General features: G+C 45.7%; 1 long non-coding RNA gene across 1 annotated transcript in view; it reads right to left on the bottom strand.

Moving 5' to 3' along the window:
• LOC146854957 (uncharacterized) overlaps positions 1-23,135 on the bottom strand; it is a 109,032-nt gene extending 85,897 nt beyond the window's left edge. The window contains exons 1-2 of the long non-coding RNA XR_014980772.1: positions 23,038-23,135; positions 20,986-21,093 (exon numbers count right to left, since the gene is read on the bottom strand). This is a non-coding gene — a long non-coding RNA (uncharacterized LOC146854957). The remainder of the gene's footprint in view (positions 1-20,985; positions 21,094-23,037) is intronic.
• Positions 23,136-23,475: the final 340 nt, after the last annotated feature.

The following is a 23,475-nucleotide window of genomic DNA, read 5'->3' as shown; positions in this document are numbered from 1 at the left end:
CTAATGAGGATATTTGGGGGCCAACTATCCCTCCTGTTACCTCCAGCAAGTCCCTCACAAGTCCCTTTCCTAAGAGGTCTTCGGAGGCCACGCCCTCTTCTGCACCACTCTGCAAAGGCATTTCCTGGCACACTACTGGTTGGAGAATAAAGTTCTCTGGGATCCCAAAGTACCTTGGGGACCAAGAAGCCCTCCTGGTACTTTCTGTAAGTACTACAAAGCGGGATTCCTGAGAGCCGGTCAGAGGCCCCACCACCTTTCCACACCATTCTGCAAACACAATTTCTACTTTAAAAAACATGGAAATTCACTGAAAAAAACAAAGGTTACCAGTAAGTTATAGTTGGGAATTAGCACCTTTGATATGTACTAAAAGAAAAACCAAAGGTTACAGGGACGTTATAGTTAGGCTCAGATTTAACACACACAAAACCAAGGAAATTCAGCAGTTATAGATAACTCGTGCCCCCGTAATGCACTGCTTATGAGCTCACATATTGCATCACTCAGGACATGGTCAGTGACATCACTGATGACATCTCAAATGAGTACCTGTGTGGGTGTATGAGTGTCTGTGTGGGTGGGTGAGGAAGTGTGTCACTCCCTGCATGGATGAGTGAGTGGGTGAATCAGTGGCTGTATGGGTTTGTGAGGGCATCTGTGAGGGGCTGTATGGGTTTGTGAGTGTGCGTATGGCTGCCAGTGAGTTAATGAGTGTGTCAGCGGTTTATGGGTAACTGCATATGTGAAAGGCAGTATAGGTGAGTGTTGGAGTATATTAGTGACTGTATGTGTGAGTGAGTGATTGTGAGAGTGGTTGTATGGGTGAATGTGTGCTTGTGTCAGTGGCTGTATAGGTGAGTATTAGTATCTGTATTAATATGTGAGTTGGTGTATGTATATAACTGTATAGGTTCGTAAGTGGCTGTGTGATTGACTCTATGGGTGAGTGAGTGGTGTGTGAGTAGATCTATGGGTGATGGAGAGTATGTGAGTGGCTTTTGGCTGCATGAGTAGATATATCAGTGGCTTTATTAGTGAGTGAGTTGGTGTATGAGTGGCTGTATGGGTGATTGAGTGGATGTTTGTGTAGATGTTATGATGTCACTTACCTGAGTGAAGCGAGCTCTTTCCTCGTGGAGCTTAATTTCTGTGTCATGCACGTTCTCTCTCCTCTGTTCCATAGAAGGTGAGGTTGAAGGCACTCAACAGTTGTCAGTTGCTGCTGGACTGTCGAGGTGGTCGGATGCCAGGTTGTGCTAAGGATTAAACTTACCATAAAAGGATCCTGATTCCTGTCTATTGTGTCCACGATTCAACACAACAATTTTGGCGATGATCTTGTGCCTCCGCGTGTTCTTGTGCATCCCATGAATCAATGATTGGGTATATAGGTTAGCCCTGGGCGTAGTGTGCATAGCGGGGCTACACAGAGGGCCATGGAGTTGAAAACAAACTCCGCGGAGCTCCGCTACGCCGCCCGCCTCCAACCCTCCATTAATGATATAAGTTAAAAATAATTTTAAAAAAGTTAAAAACACTTACCTGTTTACCGTGGCATCCCCGGGCTGCCCTACTCCTCTTCCTCGTGCTATACGGGTACTGCTTGATAGAAACGTGCATGCGCGTGCGCCCGCACATGCGCATTTCTCATGAGAAATGCGCATGTGCGGGCGCGTGTGCATGCGCGCTTCTATCAAGCAGTACCCATATGGCAAAGAAGAGGAGGAGGGAAGCCCGGGGACGCCGCAGTAAACAGGTAAGTGTGTTTAACTTTTTTTAAATTACTTTTAACTTATATCTTAATAGGGGGGTGGAGGCGGGCCCGCTCCGCCTCGCTGCAGAGTGTGCGGGGATTTGCCTACTCTGCGTTCTTTGTGGATTGCGGTGTAGGCAAATCTCCGCAGACTCGACGGGCGGAGCGGAGATCTCCGCCCACCTCTAATGTAAGTACTGGTATGGGTGTGTCAATGGTTTTGAGAAAGGTAGTATGGAAGTTGGAGTGGGTGTATGAAAGGTTACATGGGGTGTGAGTGGGTGCGTCAGAGATTCTGTGGATCATCAGTGATGCAATTTGAGATGTCATCAGTGATGTTATCAGTGATGTTACTGACCATGTCATGAGTGATCTAATTTGTGAGTTCATAAGCAGTGCACTGCACGGCGTGAGTTATAGTTAGATCAGCTAACTATAAGTGCTGAATTTCTCTGGTTTTGTGCATGAGAAATCTGAGTCTAACTATAATGTCACTGTAACCTTTGTTTTTTTGAGTGAATTGTTGGACTTGGCCCTTTTTGCAGGGTCATCCCTGAACTTTTTGCCTTCCTCCTATATTTATTCTGACCTGCTGTTGGCTGTTTTATGACTCTGGGCACTTTATCACTGCTGATCAGTGCTAAAGTGCATATGCTCTCCCTAATGTAAATTGATGTATGAATTTGTGATCCCATGATTGGGTGGTTTGGTTTACCTGTCAGACCCTAGTACAGTGCACCAGGAGTTCCCAGGGCTTGTAAATCCAAATACTGCTGGTGGGCTTGCAGCACTGGGTGTGCCACCCACAGAAGCAGCCTGTAAAAGTGTGTCTAGGGTCTGCCATTGCAGAGCCTGCGATCTGTCTGGTACTGTCATGCTGACTGGGTAAGTGCACCCACTTGCCAGTCCCTAAACCTAACCTTTTCTTCATATCAGACACCCCTATGGTAGGCCCAATGGCAGGGTGCATTGTAAGGATAAGGTAGGACATGCCCAGGTGTGTGTGTGGCATGTTCTAAAAGTGAATTACAGCCATTTTCGTTTTTCACTATTGCAAGGCTACCTGTTCTCCATAGGCCAGAATGGGCAATTTGATTATTACATTTTATAATCCTAACTGACTCAGGGAACATGGTAGAAATTCGAATTTAGTATGCCTGAACTCAGAATGATAAAAATACATCTTTTAGTGAAGTTCGTTTTAACATTCTGTGTTTTAAATTCAACTTTTAGAAAGTAGGTATTTTCTTGTCTAACCATTCAAACCTGCCTCTGCTAGGCTGTGTATTCTTTGTCTGGCATTTGAGTGACAGGGCTGGGGAATTCCAGGAGACAGGGTGAGGTAGCCCAGTGGTGAATAGAGAGATCTGCATCTAGATGGGAGGGAGGAGTTGCACCTGGGACCTGAATAGGGCTGTGCCTTACCTCCACATTGCTGGCTCCACCCCCTGTGGTGCGTCTGATGTATCTGCCCTGCACTCTGAAAGGAAAGAAGGAGTCAGGTAAACAAAGTGCTCCAGGACTGACCAGAACTGGTTTCTGCCCTCAAAGGACAAAGGATTTTGGGGTATAGGTATTGGGACCCTGATCCCAAGAATTTAGATCACTTTCGGAAAACAAGAAGAAACCTCTGCTGAGGAGAGGAACCAAGAAGAAACTGAGGAGAGACTATCCCTGAAACTGGGGGGCTTGGCCTGCAGGGGTTGCCTACTGCCAAAGAGAGGAGAAAGGAACTTTGTGGGTACTTTTGCTCAACTTGTGAAGGATCTCCAAGAAAAGAGCTTGCCTCCTGCTGAAGTCTCAGGGACAACAGACTTCAACCACCAGCTCCCCAAAGTGAGTTCTTTGGAAGTGCCTGCTGCTGTTTTGGGGCCTTCTGAGGGACTGCGTGTTGCAAGGAGCTGGAAGCGCGAATCAAGAAGGAGAAGCGTGCTGCCGTGGGAGCTGTTCTTGTCGCATCGCGTAAAGGGATAACACAGTTGTCGCATCGAGCGAAAAGCATCTCGCATCTTCGAAGAAGGGTCTTGCAAAGCCGTAGAACCGTGTACCCATCGCAGCCATCGTAGCTGACGCATTGCCCCGCATGAAGAGAAGAGTCTTGCATCGAGGAAGAAGCGTGTCGCCATCGCAGCCTCTGCCGTCGCATCTTGGATGACGCCGCTGTAGCTGTCGCATTGCACCGCATCAAGTAAAGTGCCTCGCATCCACGGAGAAGCGTACCGCCGTCGGAGATGTTGTTGTCGCATCGCGTAAAGGGGTGTCGCCACTGCAGTTGTCATATCAAGCGGAAGCGTCTCGCAACGTCGGAGAAGAGTGTAGCCGCCAAAGCCGCTGTCGTCCCATCGCGTAAAGGGGTGTCGCCGCTGTAGCTGACGCATCGAGTCGAGTCTTCTCGCAATATCGGAGAAGTGTGCCGCTTCTGGAAGATCTTTAAGTCTTTATTTCTTTGCACCAAAATCTTCAACGCATCAACATCGTTGCAACACTTTTGTTGCCCTGCGTGTCGCATCTAAAAGATATATTGACTTAAAGTGTTGCATTTAAGAACTAAAGAGAACTAAGCTAAATTCTACCATCTTAAAGTAACAGTATTGTGGATTTTTGTCATTTATGGACTTGTGGTAAATCTATATAAGGAATACTTATTTTTTATATAAAACCTGTGTGGTGTCCATCTGTAGTGTTGTCACTTGATTACTGTATGTGTTCACAAATGTTTTACACACTGCCTCTGAGATAAGCCTGTCTGCACGTGCCAAGCTACCAAGGGGGTAAGCATGTGTTATTTTAGGAGTGTACCCCTTTACCCTGACTAGAGGCGAGGGTCCCTATTTGTCACAAGTGCATACCTTTGACAACTATAGACCCCCAAGTCTAACATGAATGTAGATAGATAGATAGATAGATAGATAGATAGATAGATAGATAGATAGATAGATAGATAGATAGATAGATAGATAGATAGATAGATAGATAGATAGATAGATAGATGGATAATATTGGCAAATCAAAAAATGCTTTTCCAATGGAAACTAGGTCCCAACTATAATTATCGGGTTTAAGCTGGGTGCCGAGTGAATTTTTAGGGTTGTAGGTTAGTTTGGGTTTTTGGGTGGCAAGGGAATTTTTAGGTTCAGGGTGGGTATGGGTTTTTGGACATATCAAAAATTTACAATAAAGACATAGGAGGAGAGGCAAGTGACCCCACACTGGCCTTTAACGAAACCAATATCCCTCTGCTTAATCAAATAGGGTTCTCTACTGATCATACCATTGACAGTGGTCTGAGGCCTGGTAGTAGGTTTAAACCACAACTGCCGACTGGTAATTTGGTTGATGTGTTTTATGAGATGCTCACAGATGATATCAACAAACTAAGAGCAGCAGAATTATGGAAGAGTCATAATAACTTTACAGCTCAGGATTGGCGTGAATTAAATGCATTGAGGAATAACAAATCTATCATCCTCAAGCCCTCAGACAAAGGAGGCACCAACCAATATACCAGGGAAATGAGAAGGCAGCTGAAGGATAAAAAGCATTACCAAGAACTGAGAAGTAACCCAATTTGTGACTATCAAAAAGAATATAACGTCATGCTCCAAGGATGGGCAAAACAGGGTTTGTTATCACTTGAGCAACATTTGTATTTAAAGATTCATCAACCCACGATGCTGGTCGTTTATTGTCTCCGGAAGGTGCACAAAAACCTTCAAGAACCCCGGGGAGGCCTATTGTCAGCATGAACAGGTCACTATTAGAGAACAGCTCCAGATTTTTAGATCTGTTTTTATGTCATTGTGTCACCCGCCTTGCATCATATATACAAGATACTAATTACTTTTTAAGTAAGGTAAATAACATCCCCTGGCGTAGTGGTTACATCATGGTAATGATGGATCTCTGCTCTCTGACTACTTCGATTTCTCATAAGTACGGTATAGAGTGGTATAGAGGCATGCCACTATTTCCTAATATCAAGTTCCTTAGCACACTACGATGTTCCTCACGATGCTGTTCTTCTGCAGTACCCACAACGTCTTTCTCTTTGATTAAAAAAAACATATCTCCAGACATAGGGTACAGTGATAGGGGCAGCCTTCGCCCCTAACATCTTTATCGGCAGGTGGGAGAAAGAAGTTGATTGGGCAGAATGTAATGCACACTACACTAGAAGGATTGCAATTTGGGTGCTTTTTATTGACGATTTGTTCATTCTGTGGGAGGGAGATAAGTCGTTGTTGAATGAGTACATTGCCATTTTAAATGCTAATCCTTACAATATGCAGTTGACTGCAAATTGGAGCACACAGGAAATAGATTTTCTGGATGTAAAACTACAAGTGGTTGGGAACTCCATTCAGACTAAGGTTTTCTGGAAAAAGACCACTTGCAATTCCATTCTGCATGGTAATAGTGGCCATCCTCTCTCTCTGAAATGGAGTAAGCCGTATAGTTAGTTACTCAGGGCACGCAGGATCTGCTCAACTGAGGTGTTGTTTGGAATGGAAGCCAGGATGATGATTATTCGATTCTCCAAAAGGGGATATCCAACATGAGTTCTCACAGAAGCTAAGCAGAGGGTCCAAACCAAAAATAGGGAGCAGTTGCTGTACACCCAGGCTAAATCCACAACCGCAACAGGGGTCATGAGCAATGTTCCCTCAAATTTCTTTCCTATGTGAGCGGCAGTGTAGGGTCTCTGTGCGCTGCAGCCATGGCTACGTGCGCCAGGAACCAGACCGCACGTGTGTGCAGCGCCAGATATCACTCCAAACTTTTGCTTAAAAAACCATTCACCCTACAGCCCAGCTCTGTTAAGAAGAGAAATTGTATTCCTCTGTCTGATGTAACATTTCATAAACATTGATTTACATACTATGATTCAGTGTCTCTGTGTAATGTGTATGCAATGTAAAGTGCTTAACACCTTTCACTGGTATGAGTGGCGTAATGGAGAAATTGGTAAGAGAGGGATGGAAAAAGAAAGGCAGCCAGAGGGTGTGGAGAACTGGGAGGGAGAATGGAGAATGGAAAACCGGTAAGAGAGAAAGCAAAGAACAGGAAGCGAGAGGGAAATGGAGACAAGAATGGGATGGGGGAGAAAGAGAAAGTGGGTAAACGTGGAGTGGGACAGATATGAGTAAGAGGAAAAAGAAGAGAGGGAAACGGCGAGAGCAGCTGAGGAGTGGAAGAAAAAAGGACAAAAGATATGTCAGAGAAGACAGCGAGTGTGATACGGCAAGGCTTCAGAAGTAGCATCTCTGCATATTGACGTTGGGGTTCTAAAGAAGACTTTTTCACCATCTTGTCATTTTTAAACACTCGCTCTATGTAACCGTGCTCACTTGAACGAACTAAGAAGGGTGGAAGGCTGGTTAGGCCTTGCCAAGATTTTGAATTTTGCCAAGATGCAGGTCTGAGCAGATGGCAGCTTCAAGTGTGTAAATGACTGATCCATCTGTCGGGAGTATTCTCTTCACTAACACTTGCTCATTTCCTACAACACTCTCCAAACCACTTCCTGCAGGCACGAGCTCCGGCTGCAGGTGCTATGAATGGACTAGTCTTGCACTGGCACGTAGTCTATCCAGAGTAACCCCCCCTGCATGGAAGACTCAACGCTTCCAGCAGTTTTTGGCTTCCACCGAGAAAGCTCCCTTGTTCCTGGTAGTCTCCAAATCTCACATATGGTGCCAGGTCTCATGTGCTAACTGGCAGATATAAACTCTGACAGTGGGTGACTTACGATGGACACTACATTCAGGGCTTTAAGTGGGCTGTGTCTCACCGGTGCTGAGCACCGGCAGCTTTTTAAAGAGGGTCTCTAAATGAGTCTCTATCGGGCTCTGTTTTGTGTCCTGGCACAGGCGGTCCTCTTTTTTTCCAGACTGCAGTGACAGCAGGCACATCAATGTGTGCGTACTCACACTGCTCACTTCTCACTAGTGAAGAAGTTATGGCATGACGTCATGCCAGCTGAGCGTTGTAGGGGAAGGGAAATGCTTCAAAGAGTCATTTTCTCTCTGGATTTCCCTTCTCTTTTTGAAATGCAGGAGCAGCAACATTGTTGTGGTGTCACCAGGGCTTTAAGTGGAAGCTTTTTCAATATTATACACAAGCCATAGTTGCTGCTTATTTATCTTATGCAACTAACAACCACTGACGAAGCCAATAGTCCAACTTGTTGTAGGTATGATGTTACTTGCTGTATCATAGCTGGATGCAATGACAGAAACAGCAAAATACAAGTCAGGCGGCACACTATGCTAAACACAGATTTTTTTAGCTTAGATGTTTTTAAGCCACACCCTTAATTACATTGGTCACGCCCCTTTATGAGACCCCCCAGTTTTTTAAATCCCACTTAAAGCCCTGGATAAAGGGAAATAATGCTGATTTAGGCGTAACATACTATTGTGTCAGACTGGACATATATCTTCGTTTGGGGATTTAAACAGTTGTCACCCGAGTGGATTGGAATGTGAGTGTAAGGAATAAAGGGCGCTTAATATTCAGATATGATTAAACCCTGTGTGCATAATGTCAAAGCACCAGACGAGTACAACTCATAACTGCTCTTATGAAGAGTGTTGCACTCTCAGCCGCAGGGTATCTGAGTTCAAGTTCTAGCTGTAATTGCTTTCTGCAAGAGTTACTTTCTGGAGGGCCTCAGAGCAGGTAAACAGGCATGAGTCAGCAGTGGCACATTATGATGAATACAGGCCCCAGCTAGGCCCGCAGGACGCAAGGGTTCGCTCTCCTGTAAGGAAACCTATAAGGAAGTTGGCACGGAAACTGCAAAGTACAAAGACACGGTTTATTAACCCTTAAGGGTGGTCCTACAATCCATACAATACCCTTCAGTATTGCATAGAGTAGCACACAGAACTTGCATACACGGTCCCCTTTTAAACACAACAGAGGGGCTCATAAGTGGGAGGATACGACATGAGACGAGGAATGTTACCTTTTATGGACATTTGCAATACTAGATCGATATGTGGGCGGAGCTGACATACTCCTTAAGCCCGCGAAAACATGGTCAAGCAAGGACTAACTGATAACAGATGTGGTCAAGTCTGGGCATGCGCCAGACGGACAAAGGAACTATTTATAGACTGTTACTAGGCAGATTACAAGAGCAACTAACACAAAGATAAGACTCTTCTCGTGCTGAGCACGTGGAGACATGACAATACAAAATGGAGTCCAGACTTCAGTCAACATAACAAAAGGAACATGTGTAAGGGAGGAGAATTCATGTCTTTAGTAAATGCTTAATCACATCGAAGTTGCAATTTACAACAGACGACCCTTTCAGCATTTACTGAAGACATCCGGCTTGTTAAAATAATCATCATATATATCGATTATCATCATTTCTTCTACTTCCTTAGCTAAACGTTTCTGATAGGTGACATTGGCAATAGCTTTTTTATCGGGGATACAAAATGATACACATACGGAACAGAGCAAGGGACCACATTGAATACAGATACAGCAAGAAAACAGAACTGCTATAATTATGCAGAGGCCAGTCAAAACCTTCCAACCCCAAGCAGTGATCAATGCCCAAACCCATCCAGAAAAGGACCAAGTGCCGTTTTCTGTATGGATTTCAGCTGCAATTTTATGCAACCTATTAATTGCATTATAGACTGAAGGTGTGTGGTCAGGAATAAACACACAGCAACTGCTTCCGATAATTTTACAAGCTCCACCTCGATCAGCTAACATAACATCTAACACCATACGATTCTGCAATGCAACAATTCTGGTAATCTGTAATTCTTCCGTAAGATTCCCAAGAGCAGCAGCGGTTTGGTTTGTCACAGCCTCTACCACTCGTGTTAATCTTCGAACTTTCCTACTATTTAGGGCAGCTCCAACGAAGAAAAACAATCCTAGATTGAAGTCGATATACTGCTGTAAACTGGTGTCAGTCTGATCCACATCATCAATTGATAAAGTACGTTTATACCTATTTACAGTCACATTATTTAACAACTTTAAATCCTTATGATAGGATGCAGGTGCCAGAAATACAGGAGGTAACAAAAATGATACATAACATACTCCAGACCAACCGGCTGGCAAACGGTAATAACCTTTAGTTCCACACACAAAATACGTATTATGGGATGCTAAGAAAGTACTGTTATTCAACCCATCGATGTTTAATATGGTAATACAATCGCTAACACCGACAGGAATATAACCCACACTTTGGACACACAGGTCCGCTTGAGCTTGTGCCACTTGAATCACAAATCTGTCTTTTCCCACAGTGTCTCTGGTGTTCGTGAAAACATATGGAATCGATTCATTGTCTGGTCGATACTCTTCCCATTCCCAAATTGTCCCATTCGCTTGCGGATATCCATCTTTATCCTGATGACATTCTTTATTGAGTCTGAAGAGTAATCGTCCCACTGTGGGTTTCCGAGTGGCAAAAAGCAAAGTGTACCATGCTCTACAAGAGCCATTATGAGAGAAAGGAAGAGGTATGAATGGCGTTCCTCCCTTCTTCTGATGAGCTGGCATCATACCACATATCCAACAGTTCGTAGCATTGGTGGCAACATGGGTATGGTGTAACATCTGAATGAAAGTGTTATTCAAATAGGACTGACGATGCTTCAATTCTTGATACGGAAGGGTATAGAAATAGTGCTCCGCAGGCACTGGAGTGGTCAACACAAGCAACTCTCGGGCAGGAGTCACATTCTCCACAAACCATGTGGTTATCCCAACAATAGCTACTGTGAGCATAAAACCTATTGCACAAAGGATCTTCTTTTTCTCCATGTCAAAAATAGAAAATCAATATCTTCCTGAAACTAAAGGTTTGTCAGAACTCTTCCCCTTGGGCAGCGGTCGATTTCTTCACCAACGGGCCAAGACGGGTGTCGCTACACTAATGCAGGGCTGATCCCCCCCCCTTGCCTCACTGGCTCTCCGTTTCACTAACCCAAGGGTCGTTCTGACAACATGTCCCGATACTGAAGGATTCACTTTCTTGGCCTCAGATGATATCGCCTTCCTCCAGAAGTCGCGTGGTCCGGAAAGAGCTCCTCAGCATCGTTCGATTCCACAGCACGGCCTTTCTCTGTGGTCAGAATCTCTCGTTGATCGGTCAGTACAGCGGGCTCCACCAATCCGGGCGGTACTTTGCGGCAGTGCAGGGAATGGATCCAATTCTTTCTGTTGGAAACTCGCACAGCCGTCCTCGTTGCCAGTAAGACTTGCTCAGGGCCAACCCATCTCGGCTCCAGGCTGTTCGTCCTGTCGAAGATTTTCAACATGACATAGTCTCCAGGCCGGAGACTATGTCCTTCGCCGGTGGACCGATCAGGGAGCGCCTCCCGGACCTGTTGATGAATGGAAACCAAGTTATCCGTTAACTGTGCCAGATAATCATTCATCATTACACAAGGTACATCATACACAGTCTTAGGTTTTGGTGGACCCCAAATATTCATTGGACGTCCAAAGACAATCTCATACGGTGTAAGACCGATTCGAGAGTGCGGTACCGATCTAATTGACAACAATGCCAGCGGTAAAGCATCTGGCCAAGTCAAAGACGTTGAAGCTTGAATTTTAGCGATCTTGAGCTTCAGTGTACCATTATACTTCTCGACTAGTCCTGCAGATTGAGGGTGGAATACTGCGTGGAACTTCTGGGTGATGCCTAGACCCTTCAGAACATACTTTATAACATCCGCTATAAAGTGGGGCCCGTTATCACTCCACAGAAGTCTACAAACGCCATATCGAGGGAAGAACTCCTTCAACAGCATCTTAGCGGTAGTCATTGCAGTATTGTCTTTCGTAGGGTAGGCCTAAACCCATTTGCTAAAGGCACACACCACCACTAGAACATACTTCAAATTGTTACAACGCTCGAGCTGAATGTAATCCATCTGTAAAACCTCAAAGGGTGCAGTAGGCGTTACGAACCCTCCTGCTGGGGTCCGAGTCCCCTTTCCTGGGTTGTACCTCAGGCAGATCATACAGGTGTGTACCACCCTCTTTGCCGTGCTAGCAATCTCTGGATGCTCCCAGACTTGGGTAAGCAATTTTACAATTGCGGAAGCTCCAACATGTGCTAGCCCATGCGCCATCTGAACCATAGGTTGTACAAAAGCTGTGGGTAATTTCCATCGATCCATCTGCTTATTTCTCCAGCAACCCTCATCATCCAATTCTCCCTCACTGGACCATTGCTCCCGTTCTTTATCAGAAGCGGTCCTCTGTATTTCTCGCACTTCTTCCTTCGCATCATGCCATCTTTCTACTTGTGACTTCACTACATACATGGCAGTAGCACCGGGCTGCATCGCAGTCTCCCGCGCCACCCGGTCTGCTAACGCATTCCCTTCTCCAACTTTATCGACTACTTTCCTATGGGCGCTACATTTAATGATGGCAATTCTCTTCGGATATGTCAATGCAGTTAAAAGATTATGAACTAACTCCCCATGCATTATTTGTACTCCATGCGACGTTAAGAACCCTCTTTTCTTCCAGAGCAGGCCGAAATCGTGCGCTACTCCGAAGGCATAGCGGCTATCTGTATAAACATTCACACACAATCCTGTACTGAGCTCACATGCTCGTGTTAATGCTATCAGTTCCGCTGCTTGAGCTGATTTCTGTGGTATGCGTGCTGTCTCCACTATTGTTTGCAATGTGGTAATCGCATACGCTGCCGAAGTCGTACCATCTGGTAGCTTCAGGCATGACCCATCCACCCACAGTTCTCCATCTACATCTGAAAAGGGCGTATCCTGGAGATCAATACGACCCTTTGTTTGTTCCTCGGTCACAAGGATACAATCATGTGCTTCTCGTGCTTCAGACCGAGTCTCGGGGTATGGCAGCAATGTGGCAGGATTTAACGTCACGCACCTCTTCAACGTGATATGAGGAGCCAAAAGCGTCAGCTCATATCCCGTTAAACGGGCACTGGTCAAATGCTGCGTCTTTGTCTGATTAAGCAGGGCATCAACAGCATGGGGGACTAATACCAACAGCTTATGAGATAACACAATTCCCTCGCTCTGGCGTATTGACACAGCTGTCGCCGCAACCGAGCGAAAACAACCAGGCAATGCTCGAGCAACAGGATCAAGTACAGCCGAAAAATATGCACAAGGGCGCTGCTTGTCGCCGTGCATCTGCACTAAAACTGATAATGAGCATCCATCTTTCTCATGCACATACAGCGAAAAAGGCTTGGTATAATCAGGAGTCCCTAATACTGGTGCTGAACAGAGGGCCTGTCGCAGTTTCTGAAAGGCAGTATCACACTCATTCGTCCAAGGAAGCGGGATAGGTGTATCTTTTGTCAAAAGAGCTAATAATGGCTTGGCTATGTACGAAAACCCTAATATCCACTGCCTGCAAAAAGAAACAAGACCCAAAAATGCGCGCACGTCCTTCTGCGTGGACGGCGTCGGTGTATCCAGAATCACTTGAACACGGTCTGATGTGAGTGCACGGCCCTCCTTAGACAAAAGGTGACCTAAATAAGTCACCTTTGGTCTACAGAATTGCAACTTTTTCCGAGAAACTTTGTGATTGTGGGATGCCAAAAAGGAAAGCAAGGACAACGTACTCGTTTCACACAACTCCGGGGTGTCAGCCGCCAGCAAGATGTCATCGACATATTGAATGAGGGCGACACCCTCGGGCAGAACAAAGGAGTCCAATTGTCTTTTCAAGGCTTGACTGTAGATGCTAGGGCTTTCCGTATAGCCCTGGGGAATTCTACAAAATCGGTAAGACCTATTATTGAGAGTGAAACCAAAAAGGTATCGACTATCGGGATGAATGGGAATCGAAAAGAATGCATTTTTCAAATCAATAACTGAAAACGTGGTCGCCGTAGGCGGGACCAAAGTAAGCAACGTCGTGATATCCGAAACCACTGGGTACTGAGGTATCACGATCTTGTTCACTTCTCTCAAATCAATGATAAACCGATAAACTTTGGCATCCGTATCCTTTTTCAGAATGGGTAGAATCGGGCTATTACAAACATTATAGGGAACTTCTTCCACCACTCCCACCTTAATCAAATCCTGCACAATCTGTATAAGAGCCTCTTCCCCCTCCTGCGAAATACGATACTGGGGAAGGCGTGGTAACACCGCCCCCTCCTGGACACTAATGTGAACGGGCGGAATCACCATCTGTCCCACATCAGTATCCGAGGTGGCCCACAGAGCACGAGGGAGGGCAGCTAACACAGCATCTTCTGTAACCACACACGTCCGTTCAGACAGGGGGTAATTGTCATTCAATATCACCCGCACTCCAGCAGGAGAACACCGGATCGTAGCTCTGAAGTGCTTCAGCATATCAAGGCCCATAATATTATCCGGCGTGTTCGGAGCTAACAAAAACGGACAGGGTGCAGAAAAGGAATTAACCTGAAATGTGAGGGGCTGCGAAAGAGGGCTTCGGGAGAGTGTTCCATCGAACCCTACCGATGTAACCATTAAGCCAGATGGGGGAGCCCTCGGAACCAATTGTTTAGACAGCGCACTACGAGTCGCTCCTGTGTCCACTAGAAACTGATCAGTGGAGCCCAAAACCTCAGCTGATACGTAAGGACCCCTCTGATCAACTGGCACCTCGACTGATTCCAACCCCCATCCAACGCATTCCTATGCATGCTGAGAATCATGGTACCCAGAACGGTCAATCCCCGACACTTGATACTGATTTTGTCGATCAAAAACATTTGACCTATCTCGTTGCTGCCCAGCAAGGTCAAAACGAGCGTGATCATTAGAATTCCCTCTAAAATTCGAGAAACCCCCTCTACCTCTCGGGCCGCCCTGAGTGTGTCCCTGACTGTGTCCCTGCCGTGAAGCATGCAACGCTGGGCATTCTCTGGCCCAGTGCCCCGATTGCTTACAATACGCACATTGATTCCTATTCAGATCAGATCGGCCCGAGGGAGGACCATAAAATCCTCCCCTACCTCTATTTACACCCCGTCGGGGCGGACCATATACCTGTGCTAACATCACCTTCGTTTTTAAATCCTTCGATTTCTTTTCCTCCTGCCCCTTCGCTTCTAGCTCCTGGCGCTCATAGTACTGAGCTATAGTCAGGAGGGCTGTCGGGGTCGTAGTAGACCAAGAACTTTCACTCGCTTTAAGGCGAGCTGCAATTGCCGGTAATAGATTCGCCACATATTTGTCAGCAAAAAGGTGCCGACCCGTATCATCCGTAAGCGACTGACCACTAAAATCATGGAACGTCTCCTCAAAGCGCGTAAAGAAATCTGCAACTGATTCATCGGCTTTCTGCTTACACGAGGCTAGCATATTCCAGTCAATCTTTTTAGGAGGAATGATGGTCTTCAACTTAGTCAGAATAGCAGTGGGGAGGTCTAAGATAATCTGAGGTGGTTTCTGCGCGGGCTTTCTCTCCCTATCCTCATCCTCAAGTTCAGACCATCGAGCCTTAAAAGTGGCAGCATCATCCACCTTCCGCACGGATCGCCACATATCTGGTGGTAGAATAAGCCCAAAGAACAAATCTATATCTGCTAAAGTCATAATACAAGAATTCAAGGCCCCCTCGACTTCTTCGTAAAAGGCCGCTGGATTCTTGCGGGGATCAGGCAACGCATTCTTTAATGCCATGACGTCAGCCCTGTGCCAGGGAGTATAGACCCAATTATACACAAAATATCCCTTAGCATCGGCGGAGGTAATATCCGAGCTAGTCCCCGCTCCTTTAGGAGGAACATACAAAGGCGCCGCCTCGCGCATTGGTTTAGCATGTACTGGATCGCTCTTATCTGATTGAGAGGTGGATGAATGGCCGCCTCCAGTACGCGAATCCGACCGCTTTTCCTCCTCAAGATGCTGGCGCGCTTTCTCTTTAAGGTCTGCTGCCGCATCCCGCAACGCAAACAGTCGCCGAACCGCCTCAGGCGCCTTAGAGGGAGAGAAAACACCATTACGCAATGCTTTAGAATCTAATACCACATCAGCAGGTTCAAAGACACTGGAATATTTCCGAAAGGCAGCAATCACTTCATCAGAAAAGTGTCCCAAGAAATACAACCTTTCTCTATCCTGCCACGACTCCCAAGAAGCCAACAGTTCATCAAGGGATAACTTGCCCTTACATGCACGATAGGAAAACTGTCGAAGCTCACCCATTCGCTCGGCCGATAACATGGACCGCGTGTCTACCTTACTCGAACCCGATCCAGAATCTTGTGGCCTCGGGGCAGACGCGCCAACATACGGAGGCGGAGAACGATCTAATAAATAAAAATCATCGTCATGATTATTAAGGACAGGATAAAGTGGCTGACGAACAGCATATTGACCCGAGACTTGTAACCTATGTTCTTTCTCTTGTTTCTCCGTCTGTTCTCTTTCCTCCCGACGCTTTGCTTCCTGCGCTCTCACATGATCATTCTTTCGTTGCTCTTTATCAAACAGCGCTTTCTCGCGTTTCTCTCGCTCACGCACTTCCTTCACCCATAGTCGCACACATTCAAACATGTCTTGACGTGCACGCCGTTTACACATACACTGTTCCACATACTCAATCTTACGTATATCAAACGACCCATACAACGGCCACCGCAACTCAGGATCCTTCTTGGTATATTTCCTCCATACTGTGCTGTACATTATGGAGGAAAGACCATGCTTCACATACATATCCCTATTAGGAGTCCCCTCTGGGGGAGCTGGAGCAGATTCCTCGAGGTTTAACCGGTTTCCAAAGCAGCAGCACCACTTACGGAGTGCGCTAAAAGCAGGCATGCTCAAAAATAATGCAGAATATGCAGTATTATCAAAAAAAATGGCACTTAAACGTTGTGCTGGTCAAAGTTACACAGTTCCGGAGAAATATCTCCACATTACCTGCCTATATGTGTTGCAACGCATATATTCTCACAATAATCAATACAAAATATGACCGGTCATCACAAATCAAACTCAAATAGCCAACCCAGGCTTCAAAAACTCGGAGCAAGTACCGTACAACGGTTCTTACCAATCAAGAGTCCAGATTCCAACTGCCAAGCTCCGAAATTCGCCCAAACGGCTGTCACGGCAGAACCGACAGAAGAGGTCTCAGTCGAGGACCGGCGCCACCCAGATGGTCAGCTCGGAAGGGAAGGAAGAAAAACCTCGGGATGCCAGGACTAAAGTGCCTCTGGCAGTGATCACATCCCCGGCCAAATTCCTCACCTTCGTCGCGACCAATCCTTCGAGCATCCGAGTCGCCGATGAGCCCCACGTGACGGGCGCCAATTGATGAATACAGGCCCCAGCTAGGCCCGCAGGACGCAAGGGTTCGCTCTCCTGTAAGGAAACCTATAAGGAAGTTGGCACGGAAACTGCAAAGTACAAAGACACGGTTTATTAACCCTTAAGGGTGGTCCTACAATCCATACAATACCCTTCAGTATTGCATAGAGTAGCACACAGAACTTGCATACACGGTCCCCTTTTATACGACATGAGACGAGGAATGTTACCTTTTATGGACATTTGCAATACTAGATCGATATGTGGGCGGAGCTGACATACTCCTTAAGCCCGCGAAAACATGGTCAAGCAAGGACTAACTGATAACAGATGTGGTCAAGTCTGGGCATGCGCCAGACGGACAAAGGAACTATTTATAGACTGTTACTAGGCAGATTACAAGAGCAACTAACACAAAGATAAGACTCTTCTCGTGCTGAGCACGTGGAGACATGACAATACAAAATGGAGTCCAGACTTCAGTCAACATAACAAAAGGAACATGTGTAAGGGAGGAGAATTCATGTCTTTAGTAAATGCTTAATCACATCGAAGTTGCAATTTACAACAATTAGAGTTTATAAGTGCCAGCCAGGGAAAGGCTTAGGCCGTAGTTAGGGAGGGAGAGAGAGAGAGTAAGAGAGAGAGAATGAACACCTTAGACCAGGGGTACTCCTAGTACGGCCCGCGGGCCACCAGCGGCCCGGCAAGCCTTCCCTGGCGGCCCGCGGACCTTGCAGACATCGTACCTGTGCAAGCACCGCCTGTTGCAGCAGCGCAGAGCTATGGGGGCCGGGCGATTCTTTTAAAAGCCAAGTCACTTGTTAATGAGGCTTTGTTGTATTTCACCTCTTCTTAGCGCCCCTGCATCTCCCCTCTGAATGAGTGGAGATACAGGGGCGCTAAGAAGAGATGATATACAACAAAGCCTCATTAACAAGTGACTTGGCCTTTAAAAGACCTGTGAAGTACTTGGGTGCGGCGGCTGTTTGTGTTCCAGGGAAGCTGACTCAGCGCCGGGTGAGGTGACGGAGGGGGGGGGGAGGGGGCAGCAGCTAGTGAGAGCAGGCAGTGAGTTTAAAGCGGGAGGAAGACAGAGTGCGACAGAGGGAGGGAGAGAGGGAGAGGGGGAAGACAGAGCAGGAGACAGGGAGGGAGAGACAGCGAGAGAGAGACAGACAAGTTGGGAGAGGGAGGGAGGGGGACAGAGGGAGAACAGATGGAGAGGGTGGGAGACAGAGAGGGAGGGAGACAGAGGGATGGAGACAGAGAGAAAGGGAGACAAACTGATTGAGAGAGAGGGAGATAGAGAGAGGGAGGGAGACAGGGAGAGAGAGAGGGAAGGAGAGAGAGGGAGAGGGAGGGAGGGAGAGAGAGGGAGGGAGACAGAGAGGGAGGGAGAGAGAGAGAGGGAAGGAGGGAGACAGGGGGAGGGAGGGAGACATGGAGGGAGACAGAGAGGGAGGGAGACAAACACAGTGAGTGAGGCAGAGGGAGAGAGAGAGAGATAGAGGAAGAGGGAGAGGGAGGGAGACAGGGAGAGGGAGGGAGACAGGGAGAGGGAGGGAGACAGGGAGAGGGAGGGAGAGAGAGGGAGACCGAGGGAGAGAGGGAGACAGAGGGAGGGAGACAGAGAGAGAGGGAGACACAGAGGGAGGGAGATAGAGGGAGGGAGACAAGAGGGAGGGAGAGGGAGGGATGGAGGGAGGGACTGAGACAGAGAGAGGGAGGGAGACAGAGTTAGTGAGACAGAGGGAGATGGAGACTGAGGAAGGGAGAGAGAGAGAAAGGGAGACAGGGAGAGAGAGAGAGAGAAATAGATAGAGAGAGAGGGAGACAGAGATAGGGAGAGTGAAAGAGGGAGAGTGATAGAGGGAGGGAGGGAGACAGAGATAGATAGATAGATAGATAGATAGATAGATAGATAGATAGATAGATAGATAGATAGATAGATAGATAGATGGATGGATGGATGGATGGATGGATGGATGGATGGATGGATGGATGGATGGATGGATGGATGGATGGATGGATGGATGGATGGATGGATGGATGGATGGATGGATGGATGGATGGATGGATGGATGGATAGATAGATAGATAGATAGATAGATAGATAGATAGATAGATAGATAGATAGATAGATAGATAGATAGATAGATAGATAGATAGATAGAGATGTGTGAATGCCAGGTCTGGTGGCTCAGTGGACGAAGGCGTCTGCTGCAGGGGCCTGTGTTCAACCTCATGGTCACAGTTTTTTTTTTTGCTCTAGCCCCGCCCCCTCCCCCACTGCCCCCGCCCCCACCGGTCCAGCCCTCGGCCACAAACCACACTGTAAATTTGGCCCCCGAGAGAAAGTTTGTGAGTACCCCTGCCTTAGACTATATTTTCTTCAGAAAAAATGTGTATCATAAATCTGGATGCAATGACAGAAACAGGAAAATACAAGTCGAGTTGCACAATATGCCCAGCACAGAAAAGTTGAATAAGTCACACAATCACCCCCAAGCTGTGCTCTATTAAGAAGAGAAATCCAGCAAGTCTACACACGCCGTGTTTGTAGAGTTGCTGCATATCTTTTCTTAATAGAGCTGGGCAGCGGGGTGATTGTGTGACTTAGCTAAAGTTTTCAGGTTAATCCCAGCGCCCGTCAGGAGCTGCAATTAACAAGAAAAGTTTAACAAAGTCACACAATCACCCTGCAGCCCAGCTCTGTTAAGAAGAGAAATTCAGCAAGTCCACAAACAGGACGTGTGCTTTACACGCTGTGTTTGTAGACTTGCTGAATTTCTTTTGTTACTAAAGCGCTGCTGTGGGCAGATTGTAAGGTTTTGTTTAAAGTATTCGTGTTAATCGCAGCTCATGACGGGTGCTGCAATTAACATGAATACTTAAACAAAAGCACACAAAATGCCCCGCTGCGCGCTCTAGGTGCAAAAGAATAAAGCAAGTGCCCTCCATAATCCCACATGCTGCTGCAAGACTTACCTGCCACTCCCTCATCTTCTTTTCAAATTAGTTTATTCCGCCCAGGCAATACCAATTATTCGTGCCACTCACTTTATTAAAAGCAGCGGCGCGAATGCTCTTGCGGGATCATGTGTGTGTTTGTGCACGCTTCACACACGGCACTGCGCGCTCATGGCAACAGAGGTGCGCGGGCGCGCATGCGCGCAGCTTAATGGGAACAGTGGTCATGAGGGACAAGGATCAAGTCTGTCCTGTATCAGGAACCAATCTGGGAAGATGAACGTTGGAACGCGTTCTTCTCTCTACTGGACACGCAAAGGCAGCTGGACACCAACAATTCCCCGAAAATCATCCGACGAACACTGAACCAGAGACATCAGTGCTCATCCGATAATCTCAAGGGAAGGGGGAATGAACAATAAACTAAAATAAATTGTTAAAATAAGAAGCTAAAATAAAGAAACAACTGGTGCGCGTTCGTGCCAGTGGAGAAGCAAACTCCGGGTCACAGACCAATCTGGGACATCTGTCCTAAAGCTAGGAATGAGTATGGAGACCAGCTCCTGTAGCAGTAGTAAAAGACATCAATAAGAAAACAAATAATCAATGACTTAATTTTGAATGATTAAAATAAATCAGAACTGCACTCACACCATATGGCGCCAAAGATAAATACACACACACACAATATTGTGCCAACGAAGATTACACATAAACACACCATACATTCTTATTTCAATGAGATAAGACATAATCTGTATCCTTCAGCTGAAGTATGTCCAAGGCTTGAGAGCATTACCAAGACCTTCTTTCAGCGAGAAACAAACAGAGACGTAACAGGATAACAATAAACACTGCAATAATAATATACACTTTTATCAGCAAGAACTTTGCACGAATTACATAAATGATATGAGGAGGAAATTACCAGAATCCAGCCAAGTAGCTTACCTGAGTCATGGAGGCTGCTGAGTCATGAGGGTTGCTGAGTCACGAAGGCTTGTTGAGTCACGGAGGCTGCTGAGTCATGGAGGTTGCGGAGTCGAACTCTGGTGTGGCCTGGGAAACAAAGATAAGGAAAACACCACCACATACCGGAGCAGAGAATTAAAGAAATATAAGTCAGCTTTTCTTCCTCAGGGAACACGGGGAGTAAAAGAGGGGACGAGAGGCATGTGTTGAGAACCTGCTGGGAGCCCACACCCAACAGGCAGTCTTCCTAGGTAGGATGTAAGTGAGTGAAATGCACCTAGCACCCTGGGTTTCACCCTGAATAGTTCCCCCACTATTGCTGGAGTGCTGAAGGCGGTGGGCAGTCCGAGGGATCCTGACATCCTGATGATGACCACCAAATTTTAATGTGGTTGAAACGCCGTTGATGCCTTCCTGTGGCCCTGATTGTAGAGGACACATTCTTTGCTATGTTTTGTTTTTGTTTTGTACAAACTACATATCTGTAATTTTCCTCAGCTACATCTTCTGTTTACAGAGTGTATTGTCTGTATGGTTGTTTCTATAACTTATTGAGCGCCATTGTTGTTTTTGTCTTATTAAACATTTGGTATATATTTCTGTGAATTTACGTAGGGGTGTCATTTGTTAGAAATCTATTCACAATTTTGATTTCACAAAACAGTTTTTAATATTGTCTTGTTTTTCTTTAATCTATTAATTTTGGGTTTAACTTATGGTTATTGTTAATGTGTATTTTACGTTAGAATTTTAACTTGAACCTATGTTAGGATTCTAGTCTTCACTTTGCTCCAGGTTCAGGTCTTAGGGCTGCCCCTGTTGGTGGTAATTAATTATAAAACATATTGAAGCCCATCCACGTAGAGGCAATAGGGACTTGGAAGTACGCCAGTGCGAATCACAGATGATTATTCTCTTAGGCTCTGAGAGACCATGGTGACATCATCTTGATGTTGAGCTACATATCCATCTATCTGGGACAGTCATAGTCCAGAAATTACAACTCAATTCTGAGCTTTTCAAAGATTTTAATATGTGACCCTCCTTGATCTGAGAATTATGTGAAATTTGCTTAATATGAATTGGTTTTTATTTATACATCTCTGATCTCCAGTCCTGTACTACACTTGCACATTATATAATATTGGGCTATGTTGAATAGGGATCTATAACACTTTGGTCTGCATTTTTTTTTATTATTCATGTTCATAATTGAGTACTTAGTTATTATTTTTATTGTTTAGACATGAATTGGAAGTATCTTTTTGATATTGTGAATGAAATAGGTTGTTTACAGTAGCACTTGCACTTTACAGTGGATATGGGAACTGCAGAATAGTTTGATAATGGTATTAACAGTGTAGCTCAGTGACCATTAGTATGCATAACAACACTGTTTAGGAAGAAGCATTTGCACTTTATGGGGTTGGTGCATTATCGGTAGGAAAGGAGGCACTTGCACTTTACGTGGATGCACAGGATATTTATATAAAAATTACCATGCATAATTGAATTATATTTTATTTGTTATGATTGAATGGTTAGTATATTAGATAACTGAAAGGCAGGTGCCACTTATCAGCTACTGATGTTGAAACAATATTTTACAACAGGAAATGAGCCCTAAACACTGCTTATAACAATCACATGTTCCAAAGAGATGTTATATATACATTGTCTATGTATGAGGGAATAATTGGAGGTATCCTTTCGTAAATGCATTATAAATGAATAATATATCCCCATTTGATGTGTTGCATAATGATAATGGTGTCTGTATAGACTCATATTGCATAATTTGTAATTCCAATATGGCTGAAGGCCTGTGACACTATGGATAAGTAGGTGCTCTAGATTCTGTCAACAGGAAGAGAGCCAAGAGGATGTATCAGTCCCTCGTTTCTTTTTAAACACAGAGTTTGTGGGTTAACGGATAGCCCGGTGGAAGGCGTGAGCCAAAACGCATAGGCGTTCCATGGGGGGTTTTGCTATGACAAATACCATAATATAAATATAAATATTCACTATCACCTTGACTTTGTGCAGTGCCGTTATTTGGAGAGGTGGCAGAGAGTGCGGCTAGATCATCTGACAGGCGGTGGTCGTTGAGGAACCAAAGTATGTCTAAGCCAGTCCGACATGACGCGTTTCAGCCCCCACTCGGGCCTTGATCACATGACATATATATATATATTCTTTTTTTCTCACTAAAAAAACAAATGTTACAGCGACGTTATAGTTAGGCTCAGATTTCACTTGTACAAAACCTTAGGAATTCAGCAGTTATAGCTACCTGCGCTAACTATAACATACGTTCCCGCAATGCACTGCGTCTGACCTCACTCATGCCATGGTCAGTGACATCACTGATGACATTTCAAATCACACCCCTGATGACATCATCCAGTGATCATGAGTGTTTTCTGAACGTTTCTGTGTTTTTAAGATATACACTAAGATACTACCGAA

The sequence above is a fragment of the Triturus cristatus genome, chromosome 4_1, assembly GCF_964204655.1.
Source record: "Triturus cristatus chromosome 4_1, aTriCri1.1, whole genome shotgun sequence".
Taxonomy (NCBI): Eukaryota; Metazoa; Chordata; class Amphibia; order Caudata; family Salamandridae; genus Triturus; species Triturus cristatus.
This window is presented reverse-complemented; position numbering and strand designations above follow the sequence as displayed.